The sequence below is a fragment of the Dasypus novemcinctus genome, chromosome 3 (assembly GCF_030445035.2).
Source record: "Dasypus novemcinctus isolate mDasNov1 chromosome 3, mDasNov1.1.hap2, whole genome shotgun sequence".
NCBI lineage: Eukaryota > Metazoa > Chordata > Mammalia > Cingulata > Dasypodidae > Dasypus > Dasypus novemcinctus.
Genome location: NC_080675.1, coordinates 14,004,322 through 14,028,441, shown reverse-complemented (window position 1 = coordinate 14,028,441; position 24,120 = coordinate 14,004,322). Strand labels below are relative to the sequence as shown.

General features: G+C 40.3%; 2 long non-coding RNA genes and 1 pseudogene across 2 annotated transcripts; 1 reads left to right on the top strand and 2 right to left on the bottom strand.

Annotated features, from left to right (window-relative positions):
* Window positions 1–10,870: 10,870 nt before the first annotated feature.
* On the bottom strand, window positions 10,871–12,552 carry LOC139437850 (uncharacterized). The gene is made up of 2 exons (XR_011647769.1): window positions 12,466–12,552; window positions 10,871–11,079 (listed from the first exon to the last, which is right to left on the bottom strand). It is a non-coding gene; the product is annotated as an uncharacterized lncRNA (long non-coding RNA).
* Window positions 12,513–13,657, top strand: LOC131278107 (uncharacterized). The gene is made up of 2 exons (XR_009185360.2): window positions 12,513–12,648; window positions 13,329–13,657. It is a non-coding gene; the product is annotated as an uncharacterized lncRNA (long non-coding RNA).
* A 4,757-nt stretch (window positions 13,658–18,414) lies between these two features.
* LOC101424008 (ferritin heavy chain pseudogene) lies at window positions 18,415–19,156 on the bottom strand (annotated as a pseudogene).
* Window positions 19,157–24,120: the final 4,964 nt, after the last annotated feature.

Sequence of the window (24,120 nt, the reverse complement as noted above, 5' to 3'; positions counted from 1 at the left end):
ATGAAATAGAAAATAAGAAAGCACTTGAAAAAATAAACAAGACAAAGAGCTGGTTTTTTGAGAAGATCAACAAAATTGACAAACCTTTAGCGAGACTAACAAAAAAAAAAAGAGAAAAGATGCAAATACACAAAATAAGAAATGAGAAAGGTGAAATCACCACTGACCCCACAGAAATAAAGACTATCATAAGAGGATACTTTGAAAAACTATATTCCAACAAAAATGACAATTTAGAGGAAATGGACAAATTCCTAGAAATACATAAGCAGCCCATACTGACGAAAGAAGAAATTGATGATCTTAACAAACCAATCACAAGCAAAGAGATAGAATCAGTCATTAAAAATCTCCCAACTAAGAAGAGCCCAGGGCCAGACGGCTTCACAGGTGAATTCTACAAAACATTCTGGAAAGAACTAACACCAATCCTGTTGAAACTATTCCAAAAAATCGAAACAGAAGGAACACTGCCTAATTCCTTCTATGATGCCAACATTACCCTAGTACCAAAGCCAAACAAAGACACCACAAGAAAGGAAAATTACAGACCAATTTCTCTAATGAACCTAGACGCAAAAATACTTAACAAAATACTTGCTAATCGTATTCAACAACACATTAAACGAATTATACGCCATGACCAAGTGGGATTTATTCCAGGTATGCAAGGATGGTTCAACATAAGAAAATCAATCAATGTAATACACCATATAAACAGATTGAGAGAAAAAAACCACATGATTATATCTATAGATGCAGAAAAGGCATTTGACAAAATACAGCACCCCTTCCTGATAAAAACACTCCAAAAGATCGGAATACAAGGAAACTTTTTGAACATGATAAAGAGTATATATGAAAAACCTAAAGCCAACATTGTTTACAATGGCGAAATCCTGAAATCCTTCCCTCTAAAATCAGGAACAAGACAAGGATGCCCATTGTCTCCGCTCCTATTTAACATTGTCTTGGAAGTACTGGCTCGAGCACTGAGACAAGAACCAGATATAAAAGGCATTCAAATTGGAAGGGAAGAAGTCAAACTTTCATTATTTGCAGATGACATGATCCTATATATAGAAAACCCTGAGAGATCTTCAACAAAGCTCCTAGAACTCATAAATGAGTTTAGCAAAGTCGCAGGTTATAAGATCAATGCGCAAAAATCAGTAGCATTTCTATACACCAATAATGAGCAAGATCAGGAGGAAATCAAGAAACAAATACCATTCACAATAGTAAATAAAAAAATCAAATACTTAGGAATAAATTTAACTAAAGAGGTAAAAAACTTATACATCGAGAACTATACAAGATTGTTCAAGGAAATCAAAGAAGACCTAAATAAATGGAAGAATATTCCCTGTTCATGGATAGGAAGACTGAATATTATTAAGATGTCTATCCTACCAAAACTGATCTACACATTCAATGCAATCCCAATAAAAATCAACACAGCCTTCTTTAAGGAACTAGAAAAACTAACTATGAAATTTATTTGGAATAAAAAGAGGCCCCGAATAGCCAAAGACATATTGAAAAAGAAAAACGAAATAGGAGGAATCACACTTCCTGACTTCAAAACATACTACAAAGCTACAGTAGTGAAAACAGCATGGTACTGGCATAAGGAGAGACACACAGACCAATGGAATCGAATTGAAAGTTCAGATATAGAACCTCATGTATATAGCCATATAATATTCGATAAAGCCACCAAACCCTCTCAACTGGGAGAGAATGGCCTATTCAACAAATGGTGCCTGGAGAACTGGATAGCTATATGTAGAAGAATGAAAGAGGATTACCATCTCACACCTTATACAAAGATCAACTCAAGATGGATCAAAGACCTAAATATAAGAGCCAAGACCATAAAGACCTTAGAAAGCAGTGTAGGGAAACATCTACAGGACCTTGTAATAGGAAATGGCTTCATGAATATCACACCAAAAGCACGAGCAGCAAAAGAACAAATAGATAAATGGGACTACCTCAAAATTAAAGCCTTCTGCACCTCAAAGGAGTTTGACAAGAAAGTAAAAAGGGAACCCACACAATGGGAGAAAATATTTGGCAACCATATATCTGATAAGAGACTTATATCTTGCATATATAAAGAACTCATAGATCTCGAAAACAAAAAGATAAACAACCCATTTAAAAAATGGGAAAAAGATTTAAACAGACACTTCTCCAAAGAAGAAATACAAATGGCTAAAAAGCACATGAAAAAATGCTCCAAATCCCTAGCTATCAGGGAAATGCAAATCAAAACTACAATGAGATACCATCTTACTCCCATAAGATTGGCAGCCATGAAAAAAACAGTAGAATACAAATGCTGGAGAGGATGTGAAGAAAGGGGAACACTCATCCATTGCTGGTGGGAATGCAGAAGGATCCAACCATTCTGGAGGACAGTTTGGCAGTTTCTCAAAAAATTATCCATAGATTTGCCATATGACCCAGCAATACCACTGCTGGGTATATACCCATCAGATCTGAAAACAAGGACACAAACCGATATATGTACACCAATGTTCATAGCAGCATTGTTCACCATCGCCAAAAGTTGGAATCAATCCAAAAGTCCATCAACAGATGAGTGGATCAATAAAATGTGGTATATACACACAATGGAATACTACTCAGCTGTAAGAACCAATACACTACAATCGCACGTGATAAAATGGATGAACCTTGAGAATCTTATGTTGAGTGAAGCAACCCAGGCATTGAAGGACAAATACTATATGACCTCAATGATATGAAATAAGTTAACTGCCTCAGAGAGCTAGAGTCTGGAAAAGTGGCTCACTGGAAATCGGGGGGTGGAGGAAGGATGTGAGTTAATGTCTGTAGGGGTGGAATCTGTGATGAGCTGGGGGTAAGTATGAGCACAAAGAAGGGACAAAATGGGGGCAAGGGGTTACCTTCGGGTGGGGTTTTCTGGGTTTGAGGGGGGCTGGGGATGGGAAGAGGGGTAATATGGTCCAAGAAATAGGTGGGAGGGAGGGGCAACATACAAACATGGGAGAGTGCCAGAAGTTCATTGAGAACTAAATGTTGAGTAAAACGTATCAAAGTATAAGTAGGAGGGTTACCTGGTTAGGACGCTCAGGGGGTATGGTCTGATGCGGGAGGACTCCGGAGGGAATAGCTGAAGGCTCATTTCGCCAAGGTGGGTTCTACCATTGGGTGGGGTGGACCCATATCCTGGGGAAGACTAATGCCGTCGAATAGAGAGAACTGTATCTCTTGTGAGAAAGGACGGCTCCCAGGGCATTAGATTGGCAGGCGTTGTGGGCCCTAAGGGGAGGGGAAAATGGACGTGCAATGGATGGAACAAAGGTAAATAAGGGGGCAAAAGAGGAGTTATGTGAGAGTACACGAGGATGAATATATAACAGCTAATATTACACCAAAAACATATAGGGGACGACAGACTAATAATGAAAACCATAAGACAAAACATAGGATAACTAAAAAATTTAGAAAACTGTACAACCTAAAATATGGACCACATAGTAAGCACAAATGTTACCTTGTTTGAAAACTATAGTTTCGGAATCTGTACATCAGTTTCAGGAAATATGATATGAATAAGTTAAAAGATTATTGCTGTGGAAGGGAAAAGGTTTTGTGGTGGATCTGGGGAAATACTGTATATTGTATATATGAATTTTGGTGATCTAAGACTCTTCTGAAGCTGACATTATGTTGGGATTCACTTTACGGGAAGTTTTGGATCACAGAGTGGTTCAACAATGGCAGCGGAGGAATACTGATATGGGATGTTATTGACAGGATATATATGGTTGACAGGAAGTTATACAGGGCATATGCCCAGGGTATATGGTAATGTCTATATATACTCATAGTGGAAACAATTAAAAACAACAGCTGGGGGGGTACTGGGCTCCTGGCCGGGGGGTCACTGTTGTGGGCCCTGGGAGAGCAGCGGCAATCCTCCAGGTGCAACGGCAAGAACCAGGAAGGAAGGAGGGCCCAACAGTGGGCTCTTGATACTAATGGCTACACTTTTGAGCCTATGCACCTGCAATAAGAACAAGGCCTAGAGTAGCATTGTGCCTGGGGGTTTCCTCCTGACAGCCTTCATGTTACTCAAATGTGGCCACTCTCACAGCCAAACTCAGCGTGTAGATGTGATGCATTCCCCCCAGCGTGGGACACGACACCCGGGGATGAGCCTCCCTGGCACCGAGGGATCACTACCACATACCAGCTGAAGAAGCAACTAGAAAATGACCTTGAATTAAAGATTCAATGCGGAACAGCAGAATATACCTATCTACATATAATAACATGACTTCGGGAAGCGGTTTGACCTAATGTAAGGGGGAAAAGGAAAGGAGAAATGAGATTATAAGGCTGTGAGTCTCTAAAAAAGAGTCTGGAGGTTGTCAGAAGGAATACCCCTATGTACAACTGAACAGAGTCTAAGAGACAGATAAGGTAGATACAACCCCAGGTTTTGGTTCTTTTGAGGGATAAAGAGACCCACGGGTTCTATGGTCATGGCAGAAGGGGTTCACTGCCACGACAGATGGCCCTTCTTTGGAGCTGGTGTTTCTGCGTGATGGAAATGGACTCAGAGGGGATCTCTTTTCACAAGACTTGCATGTTACTTTATTGGAATTGTAGTTGGTGCTGGGTTTAAGATATATGTAGGGGATTTGAATCTCTGGACTGATAATATGACACCCAGGCCCAGAGCCTCAACAGACTTCAGCTCCTACACTTTGACTTATTGGACTTACTCCACTCAGCTAACATGGAGTTGAAGGTCAACCACCACAACATGGAGCCTAGAGTGTCTACAACTAGAAGCGGGAAGAGTGCATCCAGTACCCATGTGGAATCTAAGCCCTCACTTGACATAGGTGTGCAATGGACACAACCAATCCAATGTCCACAGAGAAAAGGTGGAATGGGTGTGGGAACGGTAGCCATGGGGGCTGCTGGGTGTGGGGAACGGGAGGAAGAGATGAGATGTGGAGGCGTTTTCGGGACGTGGAGTTGTCCTGGATAGTGCTTCAAGGACAATTACGGGACACTGTAGATCCCCCCAGGGCCCACTGGATGGAACGTGAGAGAGTCTGGGCTATGATGTGGACCATTGACTATGGGGTGCAGTGATGCTCAGAGACGAACTTACCAGGTGCAATGGATGTATCACGATGATGGGAGAGAGTGTTGCTGTGGGGGGAGTGGGGGGCGGGGGCGGTGGGGTTGAATGGGACCTCATATATTTTTTTTAATGTAATTAAAAAATAATAATAATAATAATTAATAAATATTAAAAATAAAATAAAATAAAAATAAATAAATTAAAAAAAAAAAAAGAAAACTTTTCATGCAATTTAGGATATCACAGCTTGGTTGAGTGATTCATGAATCAGGCAGCATCCCATTCAGAAAGTAGAAGGGAGCTCTACCAAGAAGTAGAAAGGGAAAGTTCATACAGGGTGAATGTAGAAGCAAGTGAGGAAGTGTTCTGATTGTCTGACATAAAGTTTCCATTTTAAATAGGAGGGTCTTACAGAGAGGGGAGCAGATATACATAGATTAGTTTGGTATGCTTGTGTATTCTGATAAGCTGCCCGTACTGGACCAAAACTAGTTTTATAACCTGGTATGGTATGTTCCCTTTTCTCTGAAAACCTGTGCAGGTCAATTGCTCTTGCCTTCTGAAAAAGCCCTTCTTGGAAAGGGGTCTTCTTCCAGCAATGCCTAATGCAGGTGGCTATTTTATTTTATTTAACAGTGTTCATGGAAACATGGCCAAAACACTTCAGTTACCACCATTGATTTTCTTTCCTGCCAGGTTGTTGAGAAGGCTTGGTGAGTCGTTTTGTTCCATTTTTCCTTTTTATTTTTCACATTGATTTCCTTTCTAGATTGCAGTGAAGTTTGTTGAGTGGCTGTTCAATTACATTTAAGACCCTTGGAATGGGGTTACTTACTCAGTTGGGTTTTTCAGTGCAGTTTTCTCTCTGAGTCAGGGTGTTTACTATTTTTATTTTTAGTCTCGGTCCATTAGAGACAGCCCTTTTCTATCTCATTTTCCTTTTGATTATCTATCTTAAGAGCAAACATCTGCTTGGAGGGTGAAAAGGAATTTGAAAAGAATCATGAAACACAGTTTGTACCAGAAATAACATGTAGACAGATAATAACAATTAAAAATATAAATACAAATAGTACTATTAATAGTTTGTCCCCATATTCCATTAAGTCAAGAATTTAGGTCAGAAAATAGGTCTGTCCGTTGATATGCTTGAACTTGTCTGATATAATGAAACACCTTAATCTGGTACTTTAAAATTTTTAGGTTAATTTGTCCCTGTGCCATATTTATGAATATAAGTGCAACATTGTACACAGATAGCCAGGGTATCTAGAGTCTGTCTGTTTTGCAAGAACACTGATGCTAAGCTACTGACTTCAGCCTGGAGGGCCTGATGAGCATTTAGATTAGTATTAAAGCTCTGTTTCATAACCTTAGGTATATTTATAACTGCTCATTCTAAGCTATATGTTCCTACAGTAGGACAAGAGATTGGGGCCCAAAGTACAAAAGATCCCAAGTTAGCTTGACTGGCATTTGGGGTAGACAATATATGCAAGGACACAGGATCTAGTCCAATTTACAAGTAGGTAGCAAAACCCATGCAGTTATCTGCAGTTTGCAAAGGGGATGCAAAATAGCTTAGACAGTGAACAGGAGCAGAATCTGATAACCTATATTCCTATAGAACAGGAATATTCTATAGTTTTCCACTGAAACATAAAATTTCTCTCTACAGTCCTCCTCCTTTTGACCAAAGATAACCCCAATGACAGATTATTCTTCATCATAAAATAAAGCTCATTTCATTAGATTTGGGCTCTTTATTTACCAAAATGCAGCAGGAATGGTGTTTAACCATAGAGGAATTTTATTTTTAACTCCCCCCCTTGCAGCTTGCTTGCTGTCTGCTCTCTGTGTCCATTCGCTGCATGCTCTTCTGTGTTTTTTTTTTTTTTTTGCTTGTCTCCCTTTTTCGTTGCATCACCATTGCTGAGTCAGCGCTCCGCGGCGCTTGTAGGGTGGGCGGCACTCCACAGCACTTGCAGGCCGGGCGGCGCTCCACAGTGTGTGGGTGAGCCTGCCTTCACAAAGAGGTTCTGGGATATGAACCCAGGGCTTCCCATATGGTAGACAGGAGCCCAACTGACTGAGCCACAGCCGCTTCCCCATAGAGGGTTTTTAAAGTTTGCTTTGATGATAATTTTCATAAGGAAATTCTGACTGGACTTTTAAAAGCCTCTGGAGGCTAGGAAGTCAAGCCAAGATTCCACTTGTAGTACCTATAGATTTGAGTGAATTCCTCTTTCTCAAGGTCCCCAAAGTATCATATGGTTCCTATGTTTGTCAGGAAATAATCTTTTTTACTAACCTGTAAGGCTGGGAACCCTGGAGACAGGTACTAGATGGGTTTTGTAACCATTGGCTCCTTAAAGTCAACCTTAGTCCCTTAAAAGTCTCTAGTCATGTTTAATTAAATGAACATCATTCTCAAACATGACATTCCAGTCAAAACAATGGTTTTATAACCATTGTTGCCAATGGTTATAGAGATCCTGACTAAACCTATGCAAATAATTACATTACCATAAAATATGAATATTCAATAAGAGTTTCTGAGTACTGGGGAGGTCAGGCAGGGAGAAAAAGCTTTTTTATGAATTATAGATAGCTTAGGGGAAAAGAGTAAGGATTTCCTTGTATTTAGAAAAACAGAATATTAAAACATGAGCAATAATCCAAACAAAACTATAATGACTGTGTATCAGTTCATTCAGTCCTCAGTAATCTTTGTCCTGCTCAGTCTGGTTTTGGCAATTTCATGAATTCACTGTCTTCACTAGAAGTCTGGAGATCTTGATTCAGGCCAGTGGTATAGTCTCAAGGATATTTAAACAATGTCATTAGTAGCCTGTGCCTCAGAGTGCCTGGTATAGTCCTTTCCATGGTTCTCTAAGACAGTCCTTTTTTGTTGAAGATGATGCAATGTGGTCTGTAGCTGATTGCACATAGTTTCAAGGAAGCATCAGAATAAAAACTATCTGAGGTAAGGAGAGATTTAAATGGCCATAGTTAGGGGAGCCAAGGTGGGTCAGTGGTCCAGCGCTGGCTTCCCACATACAAGGTCCCAAGTTCAATCCCCAGTCCCCAGTCCCTCAAAAAAAAATTGTCATGGTTAACTTATTGCTATTTTGCAAAAATGAATGATCTGATGAGATTATTTTATGAAGAACTGAAATTATGACCTATAATACTACTGTTGTCTAATATTGGGCAATCAGTATTAGGACATCTCTTGGACAGTGAGGATGCTGACAAATTTCTAGGAACTGTATACAATTTCTGAAATGTTTATATTAAAAACATTTTACCCATACCAATTTAACCAGCAGGTTGAATATCCTGTTAATTTGACAATATTTCCCATGAAATGCATAAAATAACAAATAAACCTATTTCTAGCCTCTCTTTTTACAAGGTAAAAGAACAAATCCCCTTCCAGGGTGTGATGGTTAGGCTATGTGTCAGCTTGGCCAGATAACTGTGCCCAGTTGTTTGGTCAAGCAAGCACTGGGCTAACTGTAATACAAGGCCACTTATGGACTTTAGTCACCATTGACTTTACTGCAGTGGTAAATCATAGATAGCTGGTTATAATTACATCAGTCAGGGAGACTGCCATCAGCTTAACCCCATCAGGTGAACGCCTTAAAAGGGGAAGTGATTCTAGCATTGAGAGAGAATTTCCCAGCTTGCCTTTGGACAGCCAACATCTCCCAGAACTCGTCAAGAACCTTCATTGGACTTTCATTGCAGCCCCTGGTTGCAGCCTGCCTGTGGAACTTGGACTTGTGAATCCCCATGGCTATGTGAGACTCTTATAGAATCGCATACTGTTGACAGATATCTCTTGTTGATTCTGTTTCCCTACAGAACCCTGACTAATACACAGGGTCTCTCTAATAAATCCCAAAGGCAGTTTGCAATCAAAAAGACATCATATTTAGGGTTTGATTTTGGAAAGGCAAAATGTTAAGAGTTGTCAGGATTGAACATAGAAATACAGAACTCACTATTTATATAAATGATTTTAGAGTCTTGAAATTTCTTGGTCCTTTTCTTGAATGCACCTCTGAGATGAGTAAATTTGTCTAATTGGAACATGTCCTATAATGGCCATGTTAACTCAAGGTTGACTTTGGTGAGGTTTTGCTATTTTGTTATATAGAGATAGCTTCTGGCCCCATAATTTCTGAACATGTAATATGTCAGGGTGCCAGAGGGTAGAGAATCAAAGTTTTTAGAGGTTTAGAATCTCATCTTTACCTTTTCACTTCTTACCTTATGTATGGGACAAAGAAGCTGGCAGTAGCAAAAGTGAAACTGCAGATTACACCAAAAGGTTAGGAACTTGGTGTTGGGATCCAGGGTGACCCTAAGTCTTCAGCATGTAGCCACCTGTGTGACCTAGGCATAAAGGTTAACAACCCTCCTCAGAGGGGAGACAATGCATAGATGATATCATAATCTATAATCTCCTGAAAGCAGTTAGCGCCCTTCATAAACGTCCTTCCTATGGGCATAGTGAAAACATCACCAAAACCCATGTGCACCGTCCAGGACCATAGCAGGATCTCTATTTTCCTATCTTATGGAATGTCCTTGTTATCACCCCCATGGAATGTCCTTGTTCTCAAACCCCTTATATCACCTCTCATTTTTCTTTTCTCTTTGCAGAGTGCTAATTCATTCATTTTTTGACCTGCCGCCGTCAAAGAATATCTCCTGTCCATAAGTCCCAATAAAGCTTATGCCTGACTAAATGCCAGGTGTGTTCTTTGGTTTTGTGGTCTCACCAACTCATGACGTTCACGAATTGGGTTGTAACTCTTGGGCTCAAATTTTGAGACTTTTTGTCAGTAACATTGGGTTGTTAACCTGGATACAGCATTTCCTAGCTTGTGTACAGAACAAGTAAACCAGCAGTAGAAAAATGAAACTGTGGACTTGGGCTTAACAAGATTGGCCCACTAACCTTTGGACTAAAAGCTAGTGAGATTGGGGAGTTCATACACAAAAGAGAATGGAGCTTGAATCCAAGAGGGACTCACCCACAGCTCTTGGAGATGGTAAGGAGGACAGGGAACTCAAAGGGTACAAAATAAGTGCTTTTGCCCATCTGATTGTATCCAGAGTCTTCAGCAGTAGCCTTCAGATCCTGTCCTCGTTGCCAAAACTGACAAAAGAAAAACTTTTTATGCAATTTAGGATCCCACAGCTTTACTGAGCAAGTCATGAAAAGTAGAAGGAAGGAGCTCTACCAAGGTAGAAGAAAGGGAAGCTTGAATAGGGCAAACTTGGAAGCAAGTGAGGAAATGGTCCGATTGGCTGGACACTAGGTTTCCATTTTACATAGGGTAAGTCTTACAAAGTGGGGAGCAGATATACACTAATCCATATGGTATGCTTGTCCATTCTGATAAGCTGTTTTTATAAAAAGCTAATTTTCTCACCAGTTGTTGCTTATCAACAACCCTGTAGGGTGTGTTCTGTTTTCTCTGAAATCCCTTGCAGGTCAATTGCTTTTGTCTTCTGGAAAAGCCCTTTTGGAAAGGGGTATTCTCCTGGGAATGCCTAATGCAGACAGCCATTTACTTAACAGATGCTAGAAAACTTTTTGAAATTCTGAGAGAGAATGATTTTGAGCCTAGAGTTCCAAAACCGGCAGTGTCAACTTCCTGTGGCTGCCATAACAAATCACCACAAACTGGATGGCTTAAAACAATGGAAATTTATTCTCTCACAGGTCAGGTGACAGAAGCCCACAATCCAGTTGATGGCAGGGCCGCATCTCTGGAGGCTCTTGGTAAGATTCCATTTCCTCTTTTCTTCCAACTTCTGGTGGCTCCAGGTGTTCTTGGCTTGTGGCGACTCCAGTATCTGGCTCTATGATCACACTGCCATTTCTTCTTTGTGCGTCCCTATAAAGACATTTGGATTTAGGACAACCCTGAATAATCCAGGATGATCTTATCTCAAAGCTCTTAATTTAATTATATTGGCAAAGACCCCTTTTCCAAATAAGTCAAGTTTACAGGTTGTAGGGATTCGGAACTGGACATATCTTTTTAGGGTCTACCAGTCAATCCTCTATACCAGCTGTCTTAGTTTGCCAGGGCTGCTATGACAAATACCACAAACTAGTTTTGGCTTAACAACAGGAATTTATTAGCTCACAGTTGTGAGGGTGGAAGTCCTAAATCAAGATATAGCAAGGTTTGCTTTCTCCTGGAGTCTGTAGTGTTCTGGTGGTGGCTGCTGGCAATCATTGGGGTTCTTTGGTTTGTATCTTCTGCCTCTCATCCTAAAGTGATGTTCTGGTTCTCCCTTCTTACGCTTCTCCCTGAGGTCTTCTTCAACCTCTGGCTTCCAGTTTATTCTCTTTATGAGGAGTCATAGTATGGATTAAGACCTACCCTCTTTCAATTGGGCCATTTCTTAAATAAACATATCTTCTATTGTTTAAAAATGGGTTTGTACCTACAGGAATGTGGGTTAAGATTAAAAACATGTCTAAATTGGGATACATAATTCAGTCTATTAGTTAGCACTTAGGTGGGGAGCAGAATTTTTTTTTTCCTTCCAAGGACGAAAGAAATATATCATTCCACACTCTTCCTGAAAGAATTGTTTAAGGATATACTGCAGCATGATGTAACAGAAATCTAAGAAAGAGGAAAATATCAGATCACCCAAACAGGGTAATCAAACTAAATCCTGGAATGCTAGTTGTGCAATAAGGTCTGAAAAGCAAATAGGGTGAAGAGAGTATATTAAGATTTAAAAAAAAATATTGAATTAGAAAATCACGATAAATTCTAATTTTCTTTCAGGAGATATCATTTTAGTGATGTGTAATTATTTCTCCTCTATAGGTCCATTCTAGTTGATTCTGGTATGATTTTTTTTTTTTTACATCATTAGCACACTACAGATAATTGTCCTTGATTTTCAGTTTTAAAGAACTTTAGAGAACAGAGTAGACATGTCATAAACAGTGCCAATGACGAAGAAATGGCATGCTGAGAGGTAGAGATGGGGAGAAAAGATAAGGGGATGTGTAGGGGTGCCGAGTCCCTCATCTTACCCGCAGTAAATCAGGCTATACTACCTGTGGGGTGAGGGACTCGGCCTGACAGGCAGGGGAGAAGGCAGCTTGGAAGGGGGTAGGAAGTGGCCTTACGTTGGGGGTGAGATGGGGGAGGAATGCAGGAAATAAGGTGGGGGGTGCGGGGAGGGGGGCTGAGCGGAAGGGGCGGGGCTGAGCGGCGGTGGGAGGAGCGTGTGTGCGCGACGCCGGAGCTGACCTGTTTCCTCGTGAGCCGCAGAGCGCGTGCCTGCCGCCTCGCCTCGCCGTGCGCTCCATGGCCCTCGTGCGCCGCCTGACCGTGTTCTGCCCGCTGTCCCGCCGCCACATGGCTCCGGCGGGCCTGCAGCTCGGCAACCGGCTCATTCACTCACAACCCCCTCGCCAGAAGCTGTCGGCCGCTGTGAGTTGGGGCTCCGCGGCAGGAGGCGCGGCCCAGGCCTCGGTGCCCGAGGGGGCGGGCGGTGGCTCCGAAGCCTCGGGGCGTGGGGGGGACTCGCCTTGGCGGGGCCGCCCTTGGAGAGGCTTGGACGCCTCTCGGGGTCGAGGGCCCCGCGGGGCGGGGGCTGGAGGGCGCCGTCGGGGGCTGTGGCGAGGGCCTGCTTGGGCCCGAGGGGCGGGAAGCGGGTGGCCCCGAGGAGCGCGCGGCCTCCTTCGGCCTCCTTCGGCCTCCTTCGGCCTCCTTCGGCCTCCTTCGGCCTCCTTCGGCCTCCTTCGGCCTCCTTCGGCCTCCTTCGGCCTCCTTCGGCCTCCTTCGTTCACAGTCTTCCAAGGCCCTCTTCAGCCTGAAGGCCAATCGTTTTACCTAAAACGATGGAAATCGTGGGCCGCACCTAGGTTTCAGAGTCCAAGGGTCGGAAACCGAGAACCGTTAGGAGAAAAAAAAAGGTTTCTTTAAAAGTTCAGTTGGGTCATCCAAGAAATAAATTCCTGCAAGAGCGTGAGGCTTCTTAGATTTCATCAGGCCACGGTTTCTAGGACAACTGCCAAATTCTTCAGAAAGTTTTAGGCGGTTTTTGTTAGGCAGCGAGTGAAGTCCAGGAATCCACACTCCTTATCAACGGTTTTCACCCTCTCTTCCAGGACCTGGGTGCTGGAGTTGTGGTGCTTTTCACCGGCGTGTTAGCCCCGATGGCCTGGGTGTTGAGCAACCTGAAAGAGTTCAGAAGACAGTAAATGGAAGAAGATATAAATCAGCCCCTAATGCCCCAAAGCTTTCAGACTCTGACTTTTTAAAATGAGCAAAAATGTTTACTTGAGTTAATGATGCAACCATTGTGGGTATGCAGTTTCATAACCATATGTTTATGATAAATATTTTGTATGTTTTTAGTTCTGTGCATTATATAAAGATGAACTGCAGTCATTTAAACATGTTCAGTTTAAGTTTCATAAATTGAACTACCTACTCATGCTTGGTGTTTCGTGTGATCACGAATTCTTTCCTAAACATTATAAAGGATGCTGAAAATTTACTGATGAAAAATACAATAATGAGAACCGCTGTGCAAGGGCAGACATAGCATTTTTCTGACCCAGATAGTGGCATCAAGTGATATTTTGTAGGAACAAATGCTTGTATTTAGTGTCATCTGCCTTAAAAGATTAAGTATGTAGCTGTAAGGTAAGAGTTGTGAATTTAGCTAAGTGATTCTTCATACTGTTTTATATTCTACTGGTACTGCCATTTAGAGAACTGAGATCCACACTTTATTCACTGTGAGAAATAGAATTTTTAAATTAGTATCTTAAGTTTGCCTCTTCAGATTTCTACATTTTAGGATTTAATGAGTAAATACATTCGTACTAGTTGTAATTCTATTAATTTGGTTAATCTCCCTTAGTCCTACTTAAGATTTGAAGAATCATATATGCTTTTGTTTGAATTCTTTCTCTGCATTTATGGTGTGAGCTTAGCATAGTTCAACTCTGAGCCTCAGCTTACTTATCTGTGTAATGGGGACCTAAAATTACTATCTTGAAGGAATGTGTGGGGAATAAAACATTGAATAAAGATAAAGCATCTCCCAGGATAGTGCCTGAAACAGAGTAGTCAATAATTAGAAGTTTTCATTACTAGAGTTTGTTTACTAGTCATAAATTGAAGTCACTGTTAAGTTTTCTAATATTCATTCATTCAACAAATACTACGTTCCTGTGATATACCAGGTATCCTCAGAAGTTAGTAAACCAAAAATAATTCCCTGCCCTTTTTGGGTTTACAGGGCTTAGAGGATTTACGTTCTACTTACTTGAATATTGTTATATTTTCCCTTCAGAATCAGTATTGGCTAAAATAATTTTTCAGAAGATCATGAAAAGGATGTGTGATAACTCCTAAAATTTAGGATGTAGGTTCAATGGCTAGTGGAAATCTTACCAGTTTGTTTAGATCCACCTTCCCAGTTCACTGGGGGTAAACCTGCTCTTACACATTGTAAATGAACTCTGGCCCATCATGTCACAGACTCGCTTACCTTTCTGATTTCTTGTATTCACCAAGACCTCTCTCATGCTGCCCGTTTTGAACTGAGTTTTGCCGTTTTTTGATTCTGTTGGCATTGTACTTCAGCTTCTGACACCTGCATGATCCAAGTGAGAACAAAAGACAGGATTACCTTCATGCTGGCTAGAAGTTTTCATAGAATTTTAGTGCCTAATATTCTGAACCATTTATTTGACACTCAAATCTATTTATTGAGATACTCCCATGGAATAATGTTTTGTATAAGGAAATGGTAGCTCACATTTAGATGAAGGAACTTTGATACTTTGTCTTAATTTTTTAAGCATAAAGATGTCACATGGAAAGTAATTCTTAAAGTAGGTCTTATTCCCAGTGTATGAAACATTTTGGGAATTTCTCTTTTGAAATTATTTTAAGAATAATATAATTTCTTAAAAATAATAGTATTATTTTGCAGATATCTTAGGTGTGGCTAAATCTTTATTCCTGGAGGTTGGATTTTGTGGAATAGCAAAACGTGAGATAAGTTTGGGGAATAAGTGAAGCATTAAAACTCTTGCTTTAAAATTGAGGCTTCCTTTTTTTTTTTTTTTTTTGGTGAAACAGGGAAACTGCAGAAGATGAGATTATGAAATTTTTTTTTTTTTTTTTAAAGATTTATTTTTATTTATTTAATTCCCCTCCCCTCCCCTGGTTGTCTGTTTTCTGTGTCTTTTTGCTGCGTCTTGTTTTTCTTTTGTCCGCTTCTGTTGTCGTCAGTAGCACGGGAAGTGTGGGCGTCGCCATTCCTCGGCAGGCTGCTTCCCTCCTTCGCGCTGGGCGGCTCTCCTTATGGGTGTACTCCTTGCGCGTGGGGCTCCCCTACGCGGGGGACACCCCTGTGTAGCAGGGCACTCCTTGCGCGCATCAGCACTGCGCATGGGCCAGCTCCACACGGGTCAAGGAGGCCCGGGGCTTGAACCGCGGACCTCCCATGTGGTAGACGGACGCCCTAACCACTGGGCCAAAGTCCGTTTCCCATGAAATGTTTTGATAGTGATGTCAGTGCTAGATTAAGTTTAGAGTTTTTCCTGTGTGTCTCATCTCCACCACCAGATTTCAGATTCCTTGAGGAAGGGAATGACATGGTATTTTTTATTCCCTAAATAAAGCACAATAGGGAAGCAGATTTGGCTTAATGAATAGAGTGTCTGCCTACCACATGGGAGGTCCAGGGTTCAAACCCAGGGCCTCCTAACCTGTGTGATGAGCTGGCCCATGTGCAGTGCTGATGCACACAAGGAGTACCGTGCCACGCAGGGGTGTCCCCCGTATAGGGGAGCCCCACGTGCAAGGAGTGCACCCCATAAGGAGAGCCACCCAGCATGAAAAAAAAAGCGCAGCCTGCCCAGGAGTGGTGCTACACACACAGCTGGTGCAGCAAGACGACGCAACAAAAAGAGATAGATTCCCAGTGCAGCTGACAAGAATACAAGCAGACACAGAAGAACACACAGAGAATGGACACAGAGAGCAGACAACGATGTGGGGGGAGTGGGGAACGGGAGAGAAATTAAAAAAAAAAAAAACAATAGAGAAACTAAACTATTTACTATTTGATGAGGAGCCTGAAATTGCGCCTTCATTTGGCAAAGATTTAGTGAACATCTATAATGTATTCTGTTGTTGAGAATAGCAACATACAGTTCCTATTTTGTTTTCCAACACTTAGCTCAATACCTGGCACATACTCTGAACTTTTTTTTCTTTTTAATTTTACTAAAGTAGATTTAAAGAAAAATCATGCTGAAAAAAGAGAGGTCCCACATGTGCTCTTATTAACACCTTGCATTAGTGGGTTACTATTGTTATAATTGACGAAAGACTATTATAATTGTACTATTAACTACAGTCCATAGTTTATGGTTCACTGTGTTGTACAGTCTTGTTTTTTTTCCTAAATTTTTATTCTGGCAGCATATACAACCTAAAAATTTCCCCTTTAACTGCATTCACGTATATAATTCAGGGCTCTTAACATGTATTCACAATGTTGTGCTACCATTGCTGCCACCCATTACTAAAACTTAATGATCAACTCAAATAGAAACTGTGCAATTTAAGCATTAATTCTCTATCTTCTACCCAATCCCAACTCCTGATAAACTATATTGTAATTTCTGACTCTGAATTTGCTTATTTTGATCATTTTTTTTAAAAAGATTTATTTATTTCTCTCCCCTTCCCCCTGCCCCAGTTGTCTGTTCTCTGTGTCTATTTGCTGCGGGTTCTTCTTTTGTCCCTTTCTGTTGTCGTCAGTGGCATGGGAATCTATGTTTCTTTTTGTTGGGTCATCTTGTGTCAGCTCTCCGTGTGTGTGGCGCCATTCCTGGGCAGGCTGCACTTTCTTTTGCACTGGGCAGCTCTCCTTACGGGGCGCACTCCTTGCACGTGGGGCTCCCCTATGCGGGGAACACCCCTGTGTGGCAGGGCACTCCTTGCGCGTATCAGCACTGTGCATGGGCCAGCACCACATGGGTCAAGGAGGCCCGGGGTTTGAACCGCGGATCTCCCATGTGGTAGACAGATGCCCTAACCGCTGGGCCAAGTCCACTTCCCTCTTTTTTTTAAAAAATTTCTCTCCCCTTCCTGTTCCCCACCCAGTTGTCTGCTCTCTTGTGTCCATTCGCTGCATGTTCTTCTGTGTCTGCCTGTATTCTTGTCAGTGGTACCCGGAATCTGTGTCTCTTTTTGTTGCATCGTCTTGCTGCATCAGCTCTTAGTGTGTGCGGCACCATTCCTGGGCAGGCTGCACTTTTTTCATGCAGAGAGGCTGCACTTATGGGGCACACTCCTTGTGTGTGGGACTTCCCTATGCAGGAGACATCCCTGCGTGGCAGGGCACTCCTTGCGCGCATTAGCATTGTGCCTGGGCCAGCTCATCACATGGGTCAGGAGGCCCTGGGTTTGAACCCTGGACCTCCCATATGGTAGGCGGATGCTGTATCCGTTGAGCCAAATCCGCTTCCCCTGATCATTTCATAACAATTGAGATCATAAAATATTTGTCCTTTTGTGTCTTGCTTATTTCACTCAACATGATGTCTTTTGTGTTTACCCATGTTGTCACATGTATCAGAGCTTCATTCCTTTTTCATGGCTGAATAATATTCCATTGCATGTATATACCGCATTTTTTAAAATCCATCAGTTGATGGGCACTTGGGTTTCTTACATTTTTTGGCAATTGTGACTAAAGCCACAAGGAACATTTGTATGCAAGTATTTGTTCAAGTTCCTGCTTTCAGTTCTTCTGGGTATATAATTAGAAGTGGGATTGGTGGGTCATGATAATTCTATGCTTTTATTTCAGAGGAACCATCAGAAATTCTTAACACTGCCTTTGCTGAATTTTATAGGCTTTGTTATGTTGTGTTTTCATATCCATTGGCCTCCAGATATTTCCTGATTTCTCTTGTGATTTCTTTGACCCATTGGTTGTTTAAGAGTGTATTATTTAATTTCCATATTTGTGAATTTTCCAGACCTACCTCTGTTACTGATTTTTAGCTTCATTCCAGTGTAGTCAGGGAAGATACATTGAATAATTACAATTTTTTAAAACCTTTTTATTTTATGTATTTATTTATTTTTGGGTACCAAATAACTTTATTTGAAGGATTGGTACCAATGAAAGAACTTGGTAGACGTTGATACAACTTATAGAAAAGGTCAACCCAATACACGTGCACTACTACCCTGTGGCTCTGGGGAAGCCAACAGAAGGTTTAGCTCTCATCACTGCTTCCCAGAGTGTGCTTGTCAAAGAGATACTCTGCCAAGCCAGAATCCGGGCCCCCATCTTGCGCAGGTTGGTTATGTAGTCACCCAGTTCTTTGATGGACTTCACCTGCTCATTCAGGTAATGGGTCTCAATGAAGTCTCACAAATGGGGGTCATTTTTGTCAGTAGCCAGTTTGTGCAGTTCCAGTAGTGACTGATTCACCCTTTTTTCCAAGTGTAATGCACACTCCATTGCATTCAATCCGCTCTTCCAGTCATCTCGTTCTGGTTTCTTGATATCCTGAAGGAAGATTCGGCCGCCTCGTTGGTTCTGCAGCTTCATTAGTTTCTCAGCATATTCCCTCTCCTCATGAGATTGGTGAAGAAAATATTTGGCAAAGTTCTTCAAAGCCACATCATCACGGTCAGAGTAGTAAGACATCGACAGGTAGACGTAAGAGGCTCCAGGTTGATCTGGCGGTTGATGGCGGCCTCCGAGTCCTGGTTGTAGTTCTGGTGCACCTGCGATGGGGATGTGGTCGTCATGTTGGGCGGTTGAGAAGCGGCGGCTGCGCGACACTGGACGGACGGTGGCAAGCAGCTGGGGGTGTTGGCCGACAGGGGCGAGCGCCGGGTTCCGTTCAAGCACTGTTGAAGCAGGAAACCACGGCGACTCTCCACGAAGACGTCTGGCCAAAACCTTTTTATTTTGAACAACTTTCATAATGTCAGGACAGTTACAAAAATAATAATACAAACCTGATACAAAGGACTCCCAACATATTCCCACCCCCCCACCTGGATACCCAGCTCCACCAGTTTTAAAAGTTTGCCATATTTGTCCTGTCATTCTATCCATCTCTGTCTATCCATTTATCAATTCCTTTTCTAAACACTGGAGTGTAGGTCATATACATCCTGCCCGTTGAATACTTGATCCCGCCACGTATGTTTGCTGAGAAGGATATTCACTTGTGTAGCCACCTTAAGTACAGTTACCAGGTTCAAGAAATTTAACATTGATATAAAGCTTACATTGATGTAAAGTCTATATTTCAAGTTTTTCATACGTTCCATTCCTTTGAGCCTTTTCTCCTCCCTTGTTAGATCCCATATAGGATCGTGTATTACATTTAATTGTCAGTCTCTTTAGTTCAGGGGTTCTTTACCTATTCTGTTCCACAGACCCCTTTGCTAGTCAGGTGAAAACCACAGACCCCTTTTCAGAATGGAGCGGCAGATAGTTTTTTGACACTCAACTAGCACTGGGTCTAACTACTGTAATTTCTAGGTATGGATGAACGTAAGTGATTTTTTTGAGATATGCCAACAACTGTAATATGATATGAAATGAATACTGTAATTTATTGTATACATTCATAAGTGAAGGAAATGTTAGATTTCAGTTAGAGGTTAGAGGAAATAAAGACAATAAGTTGATTTTTTTTCCAATTCAATGTCATGAACCTCTGGTTAAGAATCCCTGCTTTAGTTGCTTTATTTTTTTAATTGTACAGCATATAATTTTCCCTTCTCAACCACTCCTAAGCATACCATTCAGTGGGATTAATCACATTCACTGTATTGTTGTGCTCTCACACTTACAACTAAAATTTTCCCACATCCCCAAACAGAAATCCTACACTCATTATGCACTAAATCTCCATTTCTTCTGCCTCTTGCCCCTGGCAACCTGAACTCTTAACTTCTGTCTTCATGAGCTTGCATATTCTCCAATATTTGCTTTGTAGTTACAATGGAGCTTACATTTTAGCTCCTCATTCTAACTCTTGCTTGCTTTGATACCAACAATAACTTTAATAGTATACATACGCTATGTTCCTATACTCCTCTGTTCTTCCACCTTTATGTAGTTTCTTATCACATATCTGTACATTATGAGTATAAAAACCACTGATTTATCATTACATGTTATGCATTTACATTTTAGATCCTGTAGAAAGAAAAGTGGAGTTTACAAACCAAATATGCCATAATAGTGCTATTTTTATTTACCCATGTTACCCTCAACTGGAGATCTTTATTTCTTCATGTGGCTTTGATCAGTTGTCTACTGTCCTTTCCTTCCAACCTGCAGAACCGAACCACAGACCTCCCATGTGGTAGGTGGGAGCCCAGTTGCTTGAACCACATCTTCCCTACCAGTTGTTAAATAGACTGTTTTGACCCAGTTGGGTGCGTTTGATAGCCTTGTCAAAAATCAATTGACCATAGATGTGAGGGTCTATTTCTACACTCTAAATTTGCTTACATTGGTCAGTACGTCTATCTTTATGTCAGTTCCATACTGTTTTTATCACTGGAGATTTGTAATATACTTCAAAGTCAGGTAGTATGAGTCCTCCAACTTTGTTCTTCCTCCTCAAGATGTTTATGGTTATTTGGGGCCCCTTACCCTTCCAGATAAATTTGGTAGTTGGCTTTTCCATTTCTGCAGAGAAGGCTTTTGAAATTTTTTTACTGGGATTGCATTGGATCTCTACATCAGTTTGGGTGGAATTGACATCTTAACAATATTCAGTCTTCCAGTCCATTAGTACACACTGTCTTTCCATTTATTTAGGCCATCTTTGATTTCTTTTAACAATGTTTTGTAGTTTTGAGAATACAGGTCCTTTCCATCCTTGGTGAAATTTATTCTTAAATATTTGATTCTTTTTGTTCCTATTGTAAATTAATTTTTCCCTTATTTCCTCCTCAGATTGCTCAGTACTAGTGTATAGAAACACTACTGATTTTTTTGCATATTAATCTTGTATCCTGGCACTATGTGTAACTTGTTTCCTAGCTCTGTTTTACAGTTTTCAGGATATTTTATATACAGGATCATATCATCTGCAAATAGTGAAAGTTTTACTTGTTCCTTGTTAATTTGGATGCCTTTTATTTCTTTTTCTTGCCTAATTGCTATAGCTAGAATTTCTAGCACAATACTGGAATAACAGTGGTGACACTGGGCATTCTTGTCTTGTTCCTGATCTCAGCGGGAAAGCTTTCAGCATTGTTCATAGGTTTCTCTGGGGTTTTTCATGTATGCCCTATATCATGTTGTGAAAGTTTCCTTCTATTCCTATCTTTCAGAGTGTTTTTATCAAGAAAGGATGCTGGATTTTGTCAAATGACTTTTCTGCATTGATCGAGATGATCATGTGATTTTTATCCTTCAATTTATTAATGTGGTGTATTACAATAATTGCTTTTCTTGTGTTGAACCCCCCCCCCCGTCACACCAATTTATCATGGTATATACTTTTTTTTTAACAAATCAATTTTATTGATACATATTAATAAAGCATAAATCCATCCAAATGTACCAATCACTGGTATTTGGTATAAACACATTGTTGTGCATTCATTGCTTCATTTATTATGAGAGCATTTTCATTATTCCAGTAATTATAATAAAAAAACAAAAACAGACAAAACTCATCACCTCTTAATCTATGCTCCTTCTGCCGTACATATCTATTTCATTTTTCTCTCTCGTTTAGTAGTATTTACATTTTGTAAAAACAGTCTTATATATGTAATATTACCCATATTCATATCTCACATGAGGTTTCACCATGTTATACTGTCCAATGTTACATTTTTTTAGCTTTCTTTCTAATAATATACATGACCTTAGACTTTCCCTTTCAGTCATTGTCATAATCATATAATAGCTCTGCTAGTTGCAAATACTATGATGTCTTTTCACCATTTCTATTCATTTCCAAAGATTTACAAACAACCATCTACTAATTCTGCACAGATTAACTCTCAGCTTTTCTTTCTCTATATAATTCTTTTAATGTGCTGTTGGAATCATTTAGCAAGTATTGTGTTGAGGATTTTTGCATTTATATTCATTAGAGAAATTGTTCTATAATTTTCCTTTTTTTTGTAGTATCTTTACTGGCCTTAGAATTAGGGTGATGTTGGCTTTTAGAATGTGTTTGATAGTGTTCCTTCCTGTTCAATTTTTTGAAAGAGGTTGAGAAAGATTGGTATTAGATTTTCTTTAAATGATTGGTAGAATTCACCTGTGAACAATCTGGTCCTGCTTTTCATTTTGGGGAAGTTTTTGATGACTGTATCAATTTTTTTACTTGTGATTATTTTGTTAAGGTCTTCTGTTTCTTCTAGGGTCAGTGTGAGTTGCTTATATGCTTCTAGGAATTTTCCCATTTCATCAACATTGTCCAGTCTGTTGGTTTACAGTTGTTCATAGTATCCTTTAATGATCTCTGTTATTTCTGCAGAGTCAGTGGTAATGTCCCCCTTCTCATTTCTGATTTTATTTATTTGCATCTTCATCTTTTTCTTTTTTAGTCTAGCTAATGGTTTGTCAATTTTGTTGATCTTCTCAAAGAACAAACTTTTGGTTTGTTGATTCTTTATATTGTTTTTTTTTTTTTTTAATTCTCTATTTTATTTATTTCAGCTCTAATCTTTGTTATTTCTTTCCTTCTGCTTGCTTTGGGATTAGTTTGCTGTTCTTTAAACTAAAAAACTAGAAAAAAACTAGAAAGTTCCTTCAGGTATGAAGTTAGATCTTTGATAGTTCTTTCTTACTTTTTTAATACAAGCATTTAATGGCTATAAATTTCCCTCTAAGCACTACCTTTGCTGTATCTCATAAGTTTTTATATTTTGAGTTCTTGTTTTCATCTTGAGATATTTACTGATTTCTCTTGCAGTTTCTACTCTGACTCAGTGATTGAGTACATTGTTTAATCACCACATATTTGAGAATTTTCTTTTTCTGCCTCTTATTGATTTCCAGCTTCATTCAATTATGATCAGAGAAAGTGCTTTGTATAATTTCAGTCTTTTTAAGTTTATTGAGATCTGACTTAATACCCACCATATGGTCTAGCCTGGAGAAAGATCCATGAGCTCCTGAAAAGAATATATATCTTGCTCTTTGGGGATGTAATGTTCTATAAATGTGTTAGGTTTACTTCATTTATCATGTTATTCAAGCTCTCTGTTTCCTTATTTATCCTCCGTCCAGGTGTTCTAACTATGCAGAGAGTGGTGTATTGAAGTCTCCAACTGTTATTGTAGAAACATCCATTTCTCCCTTCAGTTTTGCCAGTGTGTACCTCATGTATTTTGGGGCACCTGACTTAGGTGCATAAATATTTTTTTGTTGTTATTTCTTTTTTGAATTGTCCCCTTTATTTATATATAATGACCTTCTTCCATCTCTTGTAATAGTTTTACATTTAAAATCTATTTTATTTGATATTAGTATTGGTACTCCACATCATTTTTGATTATTATTTGCATGGGATATTTTTTTCTAACCTTTCACTTTCAACTGATAGTCTCTTGTAGACAACAAATAGATGACTCGTTTTTTTTTAATCCATTCAATCAGTCTGTACCTTTTTTTTTTTTTTAAGATTTATTTATTTATTTCTCCCCCTACCCCGCCCTGTTGTCTGCTCTGTGTCCATTCGCTGAGCGTTCTTCTGTGTCCACTTGTATTCTCATGAGGTGGCACTGGGAATCTGTGTCTCCTTTTGTTGCATCATCTTGCTCTGTCAGCCCTCCATGTGTGTGGCACCACTCCTTGGTGGGCTGTGGTTTTGTGCAGGGTGGCTCTCCTTGTCCAGTGGCCACTCCTTGCATGGG